Below are 19,023 nucleotides of genomic sequence, written 5' to 3'. Positions count from 1 at the left end.
GAAAATACTGATTGATTGCCTTAATTGGTAATGTTCAGTTCTATTTATAACTTATACATCAGAAAACCAGAAATAAGAAGACACCTTAAGTCAATGAAAGGGTCAACTAAAAAGACTCAAAAGAAACACTTTACTGAATTTCCTTACAACAGAAATATAACAAAGATGCTCACTATTTCTGAAACCACTTTACAGAGTTTCTCGATGTTTTGGCCAATGGTAAATGAAGGTTGCAAGGGAAAAATCAAAACTGTTATTGTTTTCAAATAACAAACAATGGAGGCTAATTTCATAAAGAAAATCTTAAAACCCATTAAGCCATAAATTACAAATGATGAATAAAACCCCAATGCATGTGGGTGATTTAGCATTGTGTAGATAAACTCTCGAACAAATTAACATAAATTTAATGGAATTACAAACAAAATTTCAGCAGAATTTTTAACATCTCATCAAACTAACTCTAAAATAAGGAGAGAAAACAAACATCATGAGTAATGCAGTTTACTTTGAAGAAAAAAAAAAAAACAGAAGCAGTCATCTTCTAAAATCGATTTAGGGCTGCTGTAACAAATTGTCACAACAAGATGACCTAAAACAACAGGCCTTTAGTCTCTCACAGTTCTGCAAACTTTACATCCAAACTCGAGATGTTGGCAGGACCACAGTCCATCTGGAAGCACTGTGGGAGAGTCCACGCCCTGGCTCTTCCAGGGTCTGTGGGGTGCTGATATGTCTTAGCTTTCTTTGACTTGTGGCTACTTCCCTTCAGTCTCGGCCTCTGTCTTCTCATCGCCTCTTCTGTATGGCCACATTGTCACCTCTTCCCTCTTATAAAGGCTCTTGTCATTATAGTTAATACTCACCCAGATAATCCAGGATAAGACCCTCTGTTTAATTACATCTATAAAGACTCTTCTCCATGTAACATGACATTTACAGGAGTCAAAGACTTGAATGTGTACATGTTTTTCAAGGGAGACCAACACTTAACACAGTATACACTCTCTAACATCTATAAGACATAGTGTGAACCCCATGCTCTAGTTCTCTTATACTATGCAACCATTCCAAGAGTACAACAGAACAAAATAAAATCCAGAGAGTTCCAAACTAGAAATTGTGTGTATGTAATAACTGATGTCATACCTGGATTTCTGTTGCTGTAATGAATACTATGTCCAATAACAACTTGAGGATGAGAGGTTTTATTTCAGCCTATGCTTCCATATTTATTAAGGGAAACCAGAGCAAGAACCGAAGTCAGAACTGAAGAAGAGATCATGGAGAAATGCTGCTTACTGGCTTGCCCCCTCTGACTTGCTCAAACTTCTTATACAATCCATGCCTACCTGCCTGGAGATAGGACCTCCCACAGTACTCTGGGCCCTCCCTCATAAACCAGCAATCCTTAACATGCCCACAGACATTCCCTGATGGCTGGTGTTTTTTGGTTGAGACTCTGCCTCTCCAGATATGCCTAGGTTTGTGTCAAGTTGACAAGAACTAACCAGCACAACTGACATGACAAACCAGCTAAATCAAAAAGTAAAACAGTTTAGGAAACAAATTTAAAAAACAAACTATGGGGACATCTTTGTAACTCAGACCTTATTTCATAAATAATGTCAAGCTAAAACTGTAAGTAGATTTAAAAACCTAAAGATTAAAAAAAAGATTAAAAATATGTGAGAAGAGACAGAAGCCATAAGGTTAGAAGTTGGCACCTTTTATTACAATGATGTTAAAATTGTCTTCTTCCTTACAGAATTCCAAACACTATATGTCTGGAAAGTAAAGTTTGATTAACCTTCCCTTAACTGTGGGCAGAATCTAATGATTCTTGTTCAATATAAATAAATAAACCATACAAAAGAAATAAAAATTAACTCCATTTGGCCAGGCAGTGGTGGCACATGCCTTTAATCTCGGCACTTGCAGAGGCAGGTGGATCTCTGAGTTCAAGGCAGCCTGGTCTGCAGAGTGACTTCCAGGACAACCAGGACTACACAGAGAAACCCTGTCTCAAAAAACCAAATAAATAAAGATAGATGAATAACTCCATTATAGGAAAAGCCTAGGACATACGGTATAAAACAAGAACAACAGCACCACTGATAAATTTTCTTTTTTTTTTCAATTTATTTTTTTTTATTAACTTGAGTATTAACTTGAGTATTTCTTATATACATTTCGAGTGTTATTCCCTTTCCCGGTATCCGGGCAAACATCCCCCTCCCCCCTCCCCTTCCTATGGGTGTTCCCCTCCCAACCCTCCCCCCATTGCCGCCCTCCCCCCACCAGTCTAGTTCACTGGGGGTTCAGTCTTAGCAGGACCCAGGGCTTCCCCTTCCACTGGTGCTCTTACTAGGATATTCATTGCTACCTATGAGGTCAGAGTCCAGGGTCAGTCCATGTATAGTCTTTAGGTAGTGGCTTAGTCCCTGGAAGCTCTGGTTGCTTGGCATTGTTGTACATATGGGGTCTCGAGCCCCTTCAAGCTCTTCCAGTTCTTTCTCTGATTCCTTCAACAGGGGTCCTATTCTCAGTTCAGTGGTTTGCTGCTGGCATTCGCCTCTGTATTTGCTGTATTCTGGCTGTGTCTCTCAGGAGCGATCTACATCCGGCTCCTGTCGGTCTGCACTTCTTTGCTTCATCCATCTTGTCTAATTGGGTGGCTGTATATGTATGGGCCACATGTGGGGCAGGCTCTGAATGGGTGTTCCTTCAGTCTCTGTTTTAATCTTTGCCTCTCTCTTCCCTGCCAAGGGTATTCTTGTTCCCCTTTTAGAGAAGGAGTGAAGCATTCACATTTTGATCATCCGTCTTGAGTTTCATTTGTTCTAGGCATCTAGGGTAATTCAAGCATTTGGGCTAATAGCCACTTATCAATGAGTACATACCATGTATGTCTTTCTGTGATTGGGTTAGCTCACTCAGGATGATATTTTCCAGTTCCAACCATTTGCCTACGAATTTAATAAAGTCGTTGTTTTTAATAGCTGAGTAATATTCCATTGTGTAGATGTACCACATTTTCTGTATCCATTCCTCTGTTGAAGGGCATCTGGGTTCTTTCCAGCTTCTGGCTATTATAAATAAGGCTGCAATGAACATAGTGGAGCACATGTCTTTTTTATATGTTGGGGCATCTTTTGGGTTTATGCCCAAGAGAGGTATAGCTGGATCCTCAGGCAGTTCAATGTCCAATTTTCTGAGGATCCTCCAGACTGATTTCCAGAATGGTTGTACCAGTAGGCAATCCCACCAACAATGGAGGAGTGTTCCTCTTTCTCCCTATCCTCACCAGCATTTGCTGTCACCTGAGTTTTTGATCTTAGCCATTCTCACTGGTGTGAGGTGAAATCTCAGGGTTGTTTTGATTTGCATTTCTCTTATGACTAAAGATGTTGAACATTTCTTTAGGTGTTTCTCAGCCATTCGGCATTCCTCAGCTGTGAATTCTTTGTTTAGCTCTGAACCCCATTTTTTAATAGGGTTATTTGTTTCCCTGCGGTCTAACTTCTTGAGTTCTTTGTATATTTTGGATATAAGGCCTCTATCTGTTGTAGGATTGGTAAAGATCTTTTCCCAATCTGTTGGTTGCCGTTTTGTCCTAACCACAGTGTCCTTTGCCTTACAGAAGCTTTGCAGTTTTATGAGATCCCATTTGTCGATTCTTGATCTTAGAGCGTAAGCCATTGGTGTTTTGTTTAGGAAATTTTTTCCAGTGCCCATGTGTTCCAGATGCTTCCCTAGTTTTTCTTCTATTAGTTTGAGTGTGTCTGGTTTGATGTGGAGGTCCTTGATCCACTTGGACTTAAGCTTTGTACAGGGTGATAAGCATGGATCGATCTGCATTCTTCTACATGTTGACCTCCAGTTGAACCAGCACCATTTGCTGAAAATGCTATCTTTTTTCCATTTGATGGTTTTGGCTCCTTTGTCAAAAATCAAGTGACCATAGGTGTGTGGGTTCATTTCTGGGTCTTCAATTCTATTCCATTGGTCTATCTGTCTGTCTCTGTACCAATACCATGCAGTTTTTATCACTATTGCTCTGTAATACTGCTTGAGTTCAGGGATAGTGATTCCCCCTGAAGTCCTTTTATTGTTGAGGATAGTTTTAGCTATCCTGGGTTTTTTGTTATTCCAGATGAATTTGCAAATTGTTCTGTCTAACTCTTTGAAGAATTGGATTGGTATTTTGATGGGGATTGCATTGAATCTGTAGATTGCTTTTGGTAAAATGGCCATTTTTACTATATTAATCCTGCCAATCCATGAGCATGGGAGATCTTTCCATTTTCTGAGGTCTTCTTCAATTTCCTTCTTCAGTGTCTTGAAGTTCTTATTGTACAGATCTTTTACTTGCTTTGTTAGAGTCACACCAAGGTACTTTATATTATTTGGGTCTATTATGAAGGGTGTCGTTTCCCTAATTTCTTTCTCAGCTTGTTTCTCTTTTGTATAGAGGAAGGCAACTGATTTCTTTGAGTTAATTTTATACCCAGCCACTTTGCTGAAGTTGTTTATTAGCTTTAGTAGTTCTCTGGTGGAACTTTTGGGATCACTTAAATATACTATCATATCATCTGCAAATAGGGATATTTTGACTTCTTCTTTTCCGATCTGTATCCCCTTGACCTCCTTTTGTTGTCTGATTGCTCTGGCTAGAACTTCAAGAACTATATTGAATAAGTACGGAGAGAGTGGGCAGCCTTGTCTAGTCCCTGATTTTAGTGGGATTGCATCAAGTTTCTCTCCATTTAGTTTAATGTTAGCAACTGGTTTGCTGTATATGGCTTTTACTATGTTCAGATATGGGCCTTGAATTCCTATTCTTTCCAGGACTTTTATCATGAAGGGGTGTTGAATTTTGTCAAATGCTTTCTCAGCATCTAATGAAATGATCATGTGGTTTTGTTCTTTCAGTTTGTTTATATAATGGATCACTTTGATGGTTTTCCGTATATTAAACCATCCCTGCATGCCTGGGATGAAGCCTACTTGGTCATGGTGGAGGATTGTTTTGATGTGCTCTTGGATTCGGTTTGCCAGAATTTTGTTGAGTATTTTTGCGTCGATATTCATAAGGGAAATTGGTCTGAAGTTCTCTTTCTTTGTTGTGTCTTTGTGTGGTTTAGGTATAAGAGTAATTGTGGCTTCGTAGAAGGTATTCGGTAGTGATCCATCTGTTTCAATTTTGTGGAATAGTTTGGATAATATTGGTATGAGGTCTTCTATGAAGGTCTGATAGAATTCTGCACTAAACCCGTCTGGACCTGGGCTCCTTTTGGTTGGGAGACCTTTAATGACTGCTTCTATTTCCTTAGGAGTTATGGGGTTGTTTAACTGATTTATCTGTTCCTGATTTAACTTCGGTACCTGGTATCTGTCTAGGAAATTGTCCATTTCCTGAAGATTTTCAAATTTTGTTGAATATAGGTTTTTATAGTAAGATCTGATGATTTTTTGAATTTCCGCTGAATCTGTAGTTATGTCTCCCTTTTCATTTCTGATTTTGTTAATTTGGACGCACTCTCTGTGTCCTCTCGTTAGTCTGGCTAAGGGTTTATCTATCTTGTTGATTTTCTCAAAGAAACAACTTTTGGTTCTGTTGATTCTTCCTATGGTCCTTTTTGTTTCTACTTGGTTGATTTCCGCTCTGAGTTTGATTATTTCCTGCCTTCTACTCTTCCTGGGTGTATTTGCTTCTTTTTGTTCTAGAGCTTTTAGGTGTGCTGTCAAGCTGCTGACATATGCTCTTTCCTGTTTCTTTCTGCAGGCACTCAGCGCTATGAGTTTTCCTCTTAGCACAGCTTTCATTGTGTCCCATAAGTTTGGGTATGTTGTACCTTCATTTTCATTAAATTCTAAAAAGTTTTTAATTTCTTTCTTTATTTCTTCCTTGACCAGGTTATCACTGAGTAGAGCATTGTTCAATTTCCAAGTATATGTGGGCATTCTTCCCTGATTGTTATTGAAGACCAGTTTTAGGCCGTGGTGGTCCGATAGCACGCATGGGATTATTTCTATCTTTCTGTACCTGTTGAGGCCCGTTTTTTTGAACAATTATATGGTCAATTTTGGAGAAAGTACCATGAGGAGCTGAGAAGAAGGTATATCCTTTTGCTTTAGGATAGAATGTTCTATAAATATCCGTTAAGTCCATTTGGCTCATGACTTCTCTTAGTCTGTCTACATCTCTGTTTAATTTCTGTTTCCATGATCTGTCCATTGATGAGAGTGGGGTGTTGAAATCTCCCACTATTATTGTGTGAGGTGCAATGTGTGTTTTGAGCTTTAGTAAGGTTTCTTTTACATATGTAGGTGCCCTTGTATTTGGGGCATAGATATTTAGGATTGAGAGTTCATCTTGGTGGATTTTTCCTTTGATGAATATGAAGTGTCCTTCCTTATCTTTTTTGATGACTTTTAGTTGAAAATTGATTTTATTTGATATTAGAATGGCTACTCCAGCTTGCTTCTTCTGACCATTTGCTTGGAAAGTTGTTTTCCAGCCTTTCACTCTGAGGTAGTGTCTGTCTTTGTCTCTGAGGTGTGTTTCCTGTAGGCAGCAGAATGCAGGGTCCTCCTTGCGTATCCAGTTTGTTAATCTATGTCTTTTTATTGGGGAGTTGAGGCCATTGATGTTGAGAGATATTAAGGAATAGTGATTATTGCTTCCCGTTATATTCATATTTGGATGTGAGGTTATGTTTGTGTGCTTTCATTCTCTTTGTTTTGTTGCCAAGACGATTAGTTTCTTTCTTCTTCTAGGGTATAGCTTGCCTCCTTATGTTGGGCTTTACCATTTATTATCCTTTGTAGTGCTGGATTTGTAGAAAGATATTGTGTAAATTTGGTTTTGTCATGGAATATCTTGGTTTCTCCATCTATGTTAATTGAGAGTTTTGCAGGATACAGTAACCTGGGCTGGCATTTGTGTTTTCTTAGGGTCTGTATGACATCAGTCCAGGATCTTCTGGCCTTCATAGTTTCTGGCGAGAAGTCTGGTGTGATTCTGATAGGTCTGCCTTTATATGTTACTTGACCTTTTTCCCTTACTGCTTTTAATATTCTTTCTTTATTTTGTGCGTTTGGTGTTTTGACTATTATGTGACGGGAGGTGTTTCTTTTCTGGTCCAATCTATTTGGAGTTCTGTAGGCTTCTTGTATGCCTATGGGTATCTCTTTTTTTAGGTTAGGGAAGTTTTCTTCTATGATTTTGTTGAAGATATTTACTGGTCCTTTGAGCTGGGAGTCTTCACTCTCTTCTATACCTATTATCCTTAGGTTTGATCTTCTCGTTGAGTCCTGGATTTCCTGTATGTTTTGGACCAGTAGCTTTTTCCGCTTTACATTATCTTTGACAGTTGAGTCAATGATTTCTATGGAATCTTCTGCTCCTGAGATTCTCTCTTCCATCTCTTGTATTCTGTTGGTGAAGCTTGTATCTACAGCTCCTTGTCTCTTCTTTTGGTTTTCTATATCCAGGGTTGTTTCCTGTGTTCTTTCTTGATTGCTTCTATTTCCATTTTTAATTCCTTCAACTGTTTGATTGTGTTTTCCTGGAATTCTTTCAGGGATTTTTGTGACTCCTCTCTATGGGCTTCTACTTGTTTATTTATGATTTCCTGATATTCTTTCAGGGATTTTTGTGTCTCCTCTCTATGGGCTTCTACTTGTTTATTTATGTTTTCCTGGAATTCTTTCAGGGATTTTTGCGATTCCTCTCTGTAGGCTTCTACTTGTTTATTAATGTTTTCCTGTGTTTCTCTAAGGGAGTTCTTCACGTCTTTCTTGAAGTCCTCCAGCATCATGATCAAATATGATTTTGAAACTAGATCTTGCTTTTCTGGTGTGCTTGGATATTCCATGTTTGTTTTGGTGAGAGAATTGGGCTCCGATGATGCCATGTAGTCTTGGTTTCTGTTGCTTGGGTTCCTGCGCTTGCCTCTCGCCATCAGATTATCTCTAGTGTTACTTTCTTCTGCTATTTCTGACAGTGGCTAGACTGTCCTATAAGCCTGTGTGTCAGGAGTGCTGTAGACCTGTTTTACTGTTTTCTTTCAGCCAGTTATGGGGACAGAGTGTTCTGCTTTCGTGCGTGTAGTTTTTCCTCTGTACAGGTCTTCAGCTGTTCCTGTGGGCCTGTGTCTTGCGTTCACCAGGCAGGTCACTTGCAGCAGACAAGTTGGTCTTACCTGTGGTCCCGAGGCTCAAGTTCGCTCTCGGGGTGCTGTCCACGGGCTCTCTGCGGCGGCAGCAACCAGGAAGACCTGCGCCGCCCCTTCTGGGAGCTTCAGTGCACCAGGGTTCCAGATGGCCTTTGGTGTTTTCCTCTGGCGTCCGAGATGTGTGTGCAGAGAGCAGTCTCTTCTGGTTTCCCAGGCTTGTCTGCCTCTCTGAAGGTTTAGCTCTCCCTCCCATGGGATTTGGGTGCAGAGAACTGTTTATCCAGTCTGTTTCCTTCAGGTTTCGCCGGTGTCTCAGGCAGGGGTCCTGTCGCTCCTTGGCCCTCCCCCATGGGAGCCCAGAGGCCTTATACAGTTTCCTCTTGGGCCAGGGATGTGGGCAGGGGTGGGCCAATTTTCTTTATATTACATACCCTTTGGTGTTATCTGATGAGTGAGACACATTGGATTTTTTTTTTCAGAAAATTCCCAAATCAGAGCCATTCTATAAACTATTTGACCAGTTCTTTTCAAAACTCCAAAGATTATTAAACACATCAACACACCCTGAGAAACTGCCTTAGATAAAAGGAGACCAAGGCAACATGGCAGCTGAATGTAATATAGTATTAGACCAATCCAAGGAAACTGATGTGAAAACTGGATAGATCAGGATAGGTCTAGTTAATAATGTTAAACTACATAACTGCCTTGCTTTTTTGACTAACGTCCCAACTTATGTGAAGGTTAGCAACTAGTGAAAGCTTGGAGAAGCTAATAAAATTACTCTGTAATTTCTTTATAACTTTTCTGTAAATCCAAATTATTCTAAATTAAAATATTTTGCCATATATAAAGATTTTCTTCTCAACAAAAAAGGAGATGATGGTATGAGGTAAACAAATTTCTAAAATATACAGAACTCCAGTAAGTTAATGAGAAAGTCAAGAAATTCATCAGGAAAAAAATGGGCAAAGCTATGAATAAACGAGTACTGGTCTAGAAATCTAAATGACGAATAAATGTATAAAGAGATGCTCTACCTCAGAATTAACCAGAAATGCTCTAAATGGCATCAAAATGCATCTACATCGGTTTGGGAAACTATGTGGGTGAGGATGTGGAAACAGGGAGGCTAACACACTCCTCACAAGAGAGGAAGATGGAGCGTCCGAAAGGGTTCTGGAGAGCAACAGGAGCGTGCGCAGTGCAGCAGGTGCTCTCCTGTTACCCATGATCCCATTCGACCGTTAATAACCCAGACGCACTCACCGTGGACTAAGAGAAACAGAAAAGAATGCTCCTCACAGCATGGCGTGTAGATTAGGTCAACAGTGGTGTCTCGAAGTGGGATGGTAAGCAGAACATGGTGGATACACACCCTGGAACATGAGTCAACAGCATTGACTAGATGAGCATTCCTCCGCATAGACAAATCCTACAAAGCCGTGCCAAGCGAATACCATCAATGTAAAGACAAATGTAGATAGCACCCATTTATTTAAACAGCATGTTCTAAACTCCTAGTGCATGGCTTTAAGGTATTTCAAAGGACTCAACAGTCATCAAGATGAAGCATATAGAGGGAAACACTACATAAACTAGCAAGTGGGGGGAGGCCAGGCACAGGCAGGCACGGGTGGGGCTGAGATGATGATTTCCAATTTCAGCTAAGGTCCAAACCAGGATAGATAGATAGATAGATAGATAGATAGATAGATAGATAGATAGATAGATAAATAAATAAATTAAATAAATAAATAAATAAATAAATAACAGAGTGAGGAGTTCTGGCAAAGGCTGGAGAGCTTACCTCTGAGCTAAGCACATGAGGTTTATGTGGGTAAACACTGGGATATCTATATTGTGTGCTCAACAGCAGCACTTTTTCTCTCTGTACTGATTACAGAATAAGTCATTTGTTAATGGCCAGATAAATCACCCTCAGATAAGAGAGGCACTGTGGTATTGGATTTCATTACAGTAAGAAACACTGGGAATACAGTCTGATGCTTATGAGTAATTCTTTCTAAGACCTTTATGAATCCCTCAGTTCACAAATAGCCACTATGTCACACATTTTACACACACACACACACACACACATAAATATATATATCTATGTATATAGATATATATGTAGATATATATATATATATATATAAAACGAGTAAGGACAATTCTTCTCTAGGGATCTAGGGGCAGGGTATCCAATTCATTTACTAATCATGTAATCCGCCACTAAACTCCAGCATCCCAGCCAGCAAGCATAATTCTAATTCATGCTTCAGTAAAAATACAAATTATAATACAAATTTTGGACCCAGAGGGTCATTTGCAAATAATGAGAAATGCAAATTCTAAATCAATGAAAGTCCAGGGAGAACCTTGGCATGATGACCACTCCGGTTCCCCGGAAGAGCTACTGCAGCCTTTTAAAGTGTTTACTGTGATCTCTGAAACAACGGAGGCCATGAACAAGCCCTGCTCATTTTGAGTGACAATTTAGCCTGTGGCTCAGACCACTATCGACTCACAGCAAATCAGAGAAGATTGAAATTCTAAAAGAAGCTGCTGGTTCCGAAGCTTTTAATGATTCAAATTTTCAATCAGAAGGGTCTTTTTTTTTTTCCAGTTCATTACCCACAGATTCTATGGATCAGCCAATGGGTGTAGCCCATCTCGCCTTGCCTTCCTCTAGTATACAATCCTGTCTATCATTTTACCGAGCCCTGGAAAACAAAGCCCGAATATACACGTTCGCTTCTCCTTCATTTACCTTGGCAGGATTCCAAAGACCCAAGAAACAAAGTTGGGGGAAGGGGAGGAAATCCCAACATTTTAGAAAGCTTCTAAAATGAAGCTGACTAAATTGATGGTTCCTTAATGCAGCCGAACTGGTGGGAGATTGGGCTGGCAGCCCTGGGACAAAGGAGAGTTGGGTGAAGGAACAGGGGAAGAGGAGAGCGTCTCAGCCTCAAGTCAGAACTGTGTCCATCTCACAGCACCAGTCCGCCTCAGGTTCCTGAAGATGAAAATAACTCCGAAACACACAAGGCTATTGAGGAAAGCAGCTACCAATTACAAGTACGAGGAGGGAAACGGGAATAGGCTCCCACGGTGTAAAATTGCATGTTATTGAATTGATTGAGTTGTCATTCAGAAAAGGTGATTTTTTAGAAATGAAGCCAGCAGGCAAATAAATAGAGTAGAAATTCAGATAAAACTCATTCAAGTATCATGGCTGGAATATGTAAAATGAAAGGACTGTGGCTAGTAGAGGTAATGTCATTAAACAATGACCGTGAAGGTCACTTCTTATACCATTTCTTCTTTGACTTATGGGCTATCATTCAGAAAGGCCACTGGCATATTGACTTATCAAGAGTCAGGGCCAGTAAAACCTTGATAATATTAAGAAATTCCCATGTGCCATCCACGACATAACCCAGCCTCACCTCTAGCCTCTTCTGTGTAACACTCCCACTAAGATAGTTCCTGCGGTCGACCAGTGGGAGGCGCTATACAGAACTGGCTCTGTTTCCCTGCTTCTCATCAGGCAGAGTCCACTACTAAGTATACATTCTTTCTACTAGCATAAAGAATTAGGTTTCATCAAGGGTATTTTCCCCCAAAACTACTCCAAGTACACTTTCTATAGGTATATTGCAGATTTATGCTTTGTCAGAGTTAACTGCTATTCAAGGGAGATCAACCTGGTGTATTGTTTCTGTGTTGTTCCAACCAAAGTGCCCAAAAGAAACTACTTACATGGGGAAAGGTTCTGGCTTAACAGGTTCAGAGAGATTTCAGTCCGTCCAGCATAGCAGAGAAGGTGCTCAGTCGAACGAAACCTGTGTTGTGTGTGTGGTTTGTAGTAGGTTGTCAACAACAAATGCTCTCAGTGAACGAAGAAATGGTGAACCTTGCGCATCTCCCGGTAGGAGCGGGAGTCTGGAGGTGGTAGAATGAAATCCCAGTAATACATACAAATTTGGGATGAGGTCAACTCAGCAAGCTTAGAGGACATATGTGTGCTCAGTGCTCAGAGACTGTGAGCGGACAGGAAATACTGCAGAGCCGGAAATCCAGGGTCTATCCTGGATAGGCAGAGCCAAAGAGGACTGATGAACCCGCTCTCCAGGACACATTTACTCCTTTTCCAAACCAGCGCCTGAACGACGAACCTGAGAGTCAGCTGAAGTAGAAAGATTACAGACAAGGATGTTCATTTGAAACCCAGGGTTCCAGCCCCTGCATAACTGGACTGTGCCCTCAAACAACTTGTTTAACTTTTCTAAGTCACAGGTCCCTCCTCATAATTGAGAGCAGCGGTAAGACTGATTGGAGCATTTGAGAAGAAAAGAGCCTACCCGGATGAAAGCATTCCGCAGAACGCTCAATGTGGCTGTTTGTACATTAAGCAGTATTCTATGTGAATCCTATGCTAAATTTATCGACTCAAATTGTAATTATAGAGCTTCAGCCTTAGTTTCTTGTTAAAATTTTAAACATCAAGCAGGCAAATTGAGTTTTGGAGGAGGCCGGAGACTCTTTCCCTAGACCCCTGAAATTATGCCATCAACTTGGTGCATTGCCTCTTAGCAGAGCAGGGCTTGAAGCTGTGGGGAGCAGCAGCCTCCGTGCGCAGAACATTTAACTGTCTGCTGGAGGGCATGCAAATAAAACCTTCACTAAGGTAAACACTTGTTCAGTTTTACAGCCTACTCACACGTAACTTTTATGCCCCGTTATGGTAGATGACTTACATGTGTTGGGAAGTCCTGGAGCGCCATTCAATTGCAGAGTCCTCTAAGTGACTGGCCGATAAACAGTTATTTACTCACTAGCCTTCACAGCCCATGAAAGCCTTTAAACCGGAACACTGTCCCTAACTACCCAGTAGTGATCACGGTAATTCTCCCTAACGACATGTGAGCCAGCTCATCTTGACAGCCTTAGTGGCATGGGGCAGCAGGTTGGATGGAATGAGGGAAAACCTATGTTCAGCCCAGGGGACTCAGTACATTGTCTAGACCAAAGGTACGAGTGTGCCATGTGCCTGTAATCCCATCCCATGAGAGGTTTAAGCAGGAGTTCCAAACCAGCTTGTGTTCAGCATACAGTCTGGGTCATTAATGGGGGGCCGGTCCAAGAAAGAATATGAGCGTTAAATGCAGCATCTGCTCCTGGATTAAGTCACCAAGTCCTCAATACCTACTTGCTGGTCTCACACTAAAATAACTGTTCAGCTGTTTGATGGGATCTCCAGGTACAAAAGAGACATGTGCCCAGGGAATCCCTTCCCTACATGTACCTGTAATGCTCTGAAATAGGAAGTCAGATCATCGTAGGGCAGAAAAGTCATCCTCGGACTGGTGACCAAAGGGATCCAGATTTTTACTTGCAGGATTTGTTTTGCAAGACATTTGTACAGTGTTATAATGGAAATTTGGGGGTTAAAATGGTTTTTAATATAACAGTGGTTATTCCCACAGTAACCATAGTGTAATAGTTATTATAACAAAAAGATATCGACTGTTGTTTATTTTTTCCAGGAAATGTGCTAATGTCCCATATAAGCTTTTCACATAGAGCACTCACATGATATAGCAATCCCCTTAAAAATGAATATCATCTGAGACTCAGAAAGACTAAGTAAGTCTCCCCAGTGTTGCAAAGCACTCAGACCAGGGAATGGTTCCACCCACATTTAGGGTGACCCTCCTCACCTCAGTAAAACTGGTGTATGAGTTCTCTCCCATCACAGAAAAGGTTTGTCAGGCCAGTGCTTCTCAACCTGTGGGTCATGACATATATGTCAGCTATCCTGAACATCAGATATTTATGCTATAATTTGTAATAGTAGCAAAACTACAGTTAGGAAGTAGCAACAAAATGATTTTATGGTTGGGGGTCAGCACGACATGAGGAACTGCGTTCAAGGGTCGCAGCATTGGGAAGGTTGAAAACCACTGCCCTGGATCCTGTTTTCAATCAAGCTTATAACCAATGTTAACCATCTCAAAGTGTAACGGTAAACGCTTTGGAGTGTCTAATTAAAGGCTGTGGGCTCAATTCTATCTACTAAAACAATGCCACTTTTCACCTTGTGGATTTCATAACATAAAACTGCAATAAATACTAAAATAGCTATCCATCAACTAGAAAAGAAGTAATTGTTGGCGACTACAAAGAGCAATTTTTTTAAAGAAATGACATTATTTAAGTGTCATATTTATAATAAGAATCATCTCTTCCTTTGAAGTAATGAAATGTGATTTTTCACATTTTCAAAATACTAATGATAATTCAGATGCTAAAGTTTTGAGAACGCTTAATGGGTGTGATCAGGGGCCATGTCTCTCACCCTCCCCACCCCACCCTGCTTTCTCTGGTCCAGTTCTTACCTTTACACTGGGCTTACGATAATCCCTAGGAGGGCCTCCAGCCTCAGTTATCATCACTAGGATATCAAAACAGGGAAATGGAGTCAGCAGCTTAATCTGAGCCATTCTAGAAGACTGCCTTTTGGAGATTTCTTGGGTATTCAGGGCTCAGCCACCAGAAAAAAAAAAAAAAAAAAAAAAAAAGGTCAAATACCAGGCCCCTCCCCTCTCTCTGGTCATAGCAAGACACTTCCTCACTGAGTACCCTAAGTGTTAGGTACTGTGTTGAAACTGGGGAAACACAAACAGGGCAGATGGGCTCTGTGAAGGTAAATTTTAATATAAATGAATGTAGTAGATTAATAGGGCAGCTGTATTTCTTTATCCTAGCTAGTTCCCCAATAACAACACAGAGAAACCAAGATTTATTTTGGAGCTTCATTTCAATACCTGAGCAGTCTATCTTAATTCCCTAATCTGGCTACCTCCTAGTCAAAATCCCCATAAAACTGGCATTTGGGCCCTTCCATTCTCCAGCAGCACTCGGTGAACTCCTTCCTCCTTCCTCCTTCCTCCTTCCTCCTTCCTCCTTCCTCCTTCCTCCTTCCTCCTTCCTCCTTCCTCCTTCCTCCTCCCTCCTCCCTCCTCCCTCCTTCCTCCTTCCTCCTTCCTCCTTCCTCCCTCCTCCCTCCTCCCTCCTCCCTCCTCCCTCCTCCCTCCTTCCTCCTTCCTCCCTCCTCCTTCCTTCCTCCTTCCTCCTTCCTCCCTCCTCCCTCCTCCCTCCTCCCTCCTCCCTCCTCCCTCCTCCCTCCTCCTTCCTTCCTCCTTCCTCCCTCCTCCCTCCTCCCTCCTCCTTCCTCCTTCCTCCCTCCTCCCTCCTCCCTCCTCCCTCCTCCCTCCTTCCTCCTTCCTCCCTCCTCCTTCCTCCCTCCTTCCTCCTTCCTCCTTCCTCCTTCCTCCTTCCTCCCTCCTCCCTCTTCCCTCCTTCCTCCTTCCTCCTTCCTCCATCAATCCCTACCCCCTCCCATCCCCCAACTTCCCCGTCTGATGGAAGTACCGCCCTATTCTCTATTCTGCCCAGCCATTGGGTGCTCAGCTTTTATTGACAAGACAGAGAATATATGGTTAAGAATGGTTTACACAAACTCCAGACAGCAGATTCTTGACATGCGCATTACGATGCGGTGTCCAGATTGAAACAGGATACCGGGGCAGAGAAATCAGCATTTGACTAACACAAGGATAATCTGTACACAGAGCAGAAAAGCATCATACCTACGGACTCCCACCCTTCCGCTGCCCACAGTCTGGTAGAACTTTCCTAGTCCCCGGGACAGCTGGAGCAGAGCATCTGAGCCCTGAGCTGGGACACCTCCGTCTTCACACCTTATCCATACCCAGGCAAGGAAAAGGCGTCCTCTCCTACCCTAACAGGGTAAAGATGTTCCTTTATCTTGGATTTGTTTGACACGTGTCCCAGGGTCACATGTTAATATCCAGCTCATCAAAGGCCTGGCCCCTTGGGCTCATTTCCATCCCTCCTGCAGACATCACAGACATTTACCACAGTCCTACGTTCCAACCGCTCGCCCACCCTTCCAGTCTCTTCCTTCCAGCAGGCATTTCCTCGTCTCCCCTGCCCAGGTCCCCTGACCTCCAGGGTCCTACATTCAAGAGTTCACTTAACCATCACTTCTGAAGGGGTGGATCTTCTCCCCCACAGCAGACTGCACATCTGGCAATACAGCCCCTTTGTGTGGCCTTGTCCCCTTTTCATAGCTCTTACCGCACTGGTAAAGCTTCACCTGTTGTCTCCTACCCTTCTAGACCATAAACTTTAGAAAAACAAGACTTCACCTGTCTCTCTCCCCACCATACCCCAATCATCCTAGAGCAGGTGCGCACTAAATATTTGTTCAATGAGTGGTTAGCAAGCCACAAGTCGCGTCTTTAGGGAAGAATGAGTCCCATATTAGTCTAAAGTGAGTTTATGGTTTTGACGCAAGGACCATGCCTGCTTTATCTCTGTAGCTGTGATGCCTGACATTGTGCTAAAATAATTTAGTTATAGAAGAAGGAAAGACACGATGCAGGATTTCCTGGCTCTAGATTTCCCTTCCAACTCACTTCAAAAGACCAATTTTATTTCTCCAACCACACTAAACCTTTCTTCTCACTCCCGCCACAGCTTCCTCGGCTCTCTGCCCATATAACACTTGTCAGCTGCTGTCTTTTCACTGGTTCCTGAAAGGAAAAAAGACATGTCTTGTTTCCTCCAGTCTCTGGGTTCCGAATTCCTCCTGCAGAGTTGAGGCTCAAGAAATGTTGACTGATCTGGTCCTTACCGTTAATCCCAGCACTTGGAAGTCAGGTGAATCTCTGAGTTCAAGGCCAGCCAGTTCTTCGGAGTGAGTTCCAGAATAATCAGGGCTACATAAAGAAACCCTGTCTCCAAATAAAAAAAAAAAAAAGAAAAGAGAAAAGAAAAAGAAAGAATAAAAGAAATGTCAGCTGAGAGCTGACAAGAAGCTAAATTTGTTTCCATATGATTAACTACCTGGTAGATTTTTAAAACAAAGGGTAGATTTCTAGGCATAGTGGTTTGAATATGCGTGGCCAAGGGAGTGACACTATTTGGAAGTGGGGCCTTGTTGGAGTAGGTGTGACCTTGTTGGAGGAAATGTGTCACTGTGGGAGTGGGCTTTGAGAGACAATCTTCTCCTGTCTGCCTTTGAATCAACTTTCGGCTCCTCCGAGCCCACGTCTGCCTGTCTGGATACTGCCACACTCCACCCTTGATGATAATGGGCTGAACCTCTGAACCTGTAAGCCAGCCCCAATAAAATGTTGTGCTCTATAAGAGTTGCTTGGGTCATGGTGTCTTTTCACAGCAATGGGAACTCTAAGACACCAGGTGTGTGGAAATCTGAGTAGGAGCCTTTCTGCAAACAGTAAACTCTGTGAGTCCCAATCCAAGCCTCAGAGTCTGAAAATACGTATATTGTTGTCACTGAAAAAAAAATATTCTTTTTGTCTTCCTTGATCACAGATAAAACCTGGTCCTGCCTGATATAATCATGTTTTAGAAGGCTCTGAAATAAGGTGTCAATGCCTACTCAGACATAAGTCAACAGACTACCTTTCTCCCGTTGGGACTACCAGAAGCACCTGAGTGTGGAGACCAAAGACAAGAGTCTCAGCGTTGGTAGGAAGGATTCATAGCGCTGCAAATGCAACCCTATTGTTTGCTAGGCGGGTCCAGCCTCCATAAGGGTCCCTCAATAAAGCCCCCATCTCCATACTGACGGGCACACTGTCATAACCACAGAGAATCTGTGTCATCTTGCCTGGCTTTTGAACCAGCATCGGCCTCTCGGGAAGAGCTCTGCTCTGCTAAGCCTCTCGCCTACTTTTCTCATGGGCAGAGACAGGAAAGGCCCCCACGCAGAGACCCCTGGGTATGACACTAATCCATTCGCCTGCTTCTATGTCACATTTAATTACTCACTCGATACAGAATTAACCGTACTGAAACTCCAAACTAATGAGATGCTGTGAAGCCTTCGAATTGGGGATTACAAACCGCCGCGTGTCACACCAAGGTCAGTTTAGATTGTTCTGAAGCCGATTAGTACGTGATCACCTTCTCTTTAACCTGAAACCCCTTTAGTTTTCATTTTTCAAAAAAAAAGAAAAAGAGGAAATATCAGAGTGTTTTGGAGGAGGCAAAGGGCGGCGTTTCGTTGTTTGCTTCAGCCATCAATATCTGAATCCTCAGAGCAGCGGCATTGAAGTTTTCTCTCATAAGCTTTCCAACGGGGTATGTTGACCTTCGCCTCCGGGGGATCGGAAAGCACAACCTCTTGATAGCATTTTTCAGGGAAATGATGCGAAAGATGCATAGACATGGTTTCAGCTAAAGCCATATTCCTGTTTCATAATCACCACGGCTCCAAGCAGTCTTTCCGTTCAGTTCCTCAGCACGTGCGTGCCTCTTTAAAAGGTAGAATGAGTACATCTCGTCGCGTCTGTTCCTCAGTAGACACTATGCACTCTGTACACATTGCTATCTACTGCAGCAGCTCGAGCCCACGTGTGACAACTAAGCAGCTGGAACATGGCTAAGCCGAGCTGAGATGCACTATAACTGTAAAAATAACCACCAGAGTTAAGGTTCGGACTGGCGACAAAACTGAAATAATCAGGTTGGTAATTTTTGCATTTGGCTGCACATTGAAGCCCTGGTTTGGATATATTAACAGAATTTCTCAAGCTCAGTTCTATTGATGTTTTGGGTGAGATATTCTCATTATTTGAATCTGTGCCCCACCTCCGCCCCATCCCCTTAATACTCTTGAGTGTTTAACAGCACCCCCAACTTCCACTCACTAAACGTCCTAGCACCTCCTAGTTCTGACAACCAAGAATTAACTGCCAAGCAACATAGTTACACA

The 19,023-nt window shown here is 42.1% G+C and overlaps 1 long non-coding RNA gene across 1 annotated transcript in view; it reads right to left on the bottom strand.

The window, feature by feature from the left end:
- The window catches only part of LOC120096293 (uncharacterized), a 160,366-nt gene that overhangs the window by 140,580 nt on the left and 763 nt on the right, over positions 1-19,023 (bottom strand). Inside the window, exons 2-6 of the long non-coding RNA XR_015635566.1 lie at positions 18,078-18,716; positions 16,915-17,014; positions 16,697-16,813; positions 14,591-14,646; positions 13,913-13,980 (exon numbers count right to left, since the gene is read on the bottom strand). This is a non-coding gene — a long non-coding RNA (uncharacterized LOC120096293). The remainder of the gene's footprint in view (positions 1-13,912; positions 13,981-14,590; positions 14,647-16,696; positions 16,814-16,914; positions 17,015-18,077; positions 18,717-19,023) is intronic.

Source organism: Rattus norvegicus, chromosome 13 (genome assembly GCF_021556685.1).
Source record: "Rattus norvegicus strain SHRSP/BbbUtx chromosome 13, alternate assembly SHRSP_T2T, whole genome shotgun sequence".
NCBI classification, from domain to species: domain Eukaryota; kingdom Metazoa; phylum Chordata; class Mammalia; order Rodentia; family Muridae; genus Rattus; species Rattus norvegicus.
The sequence above is the reverse complement of the archived record's forward strand: the minus strand, read 5'-3'. Positions and strand labels throughout refer to the sequence as shown.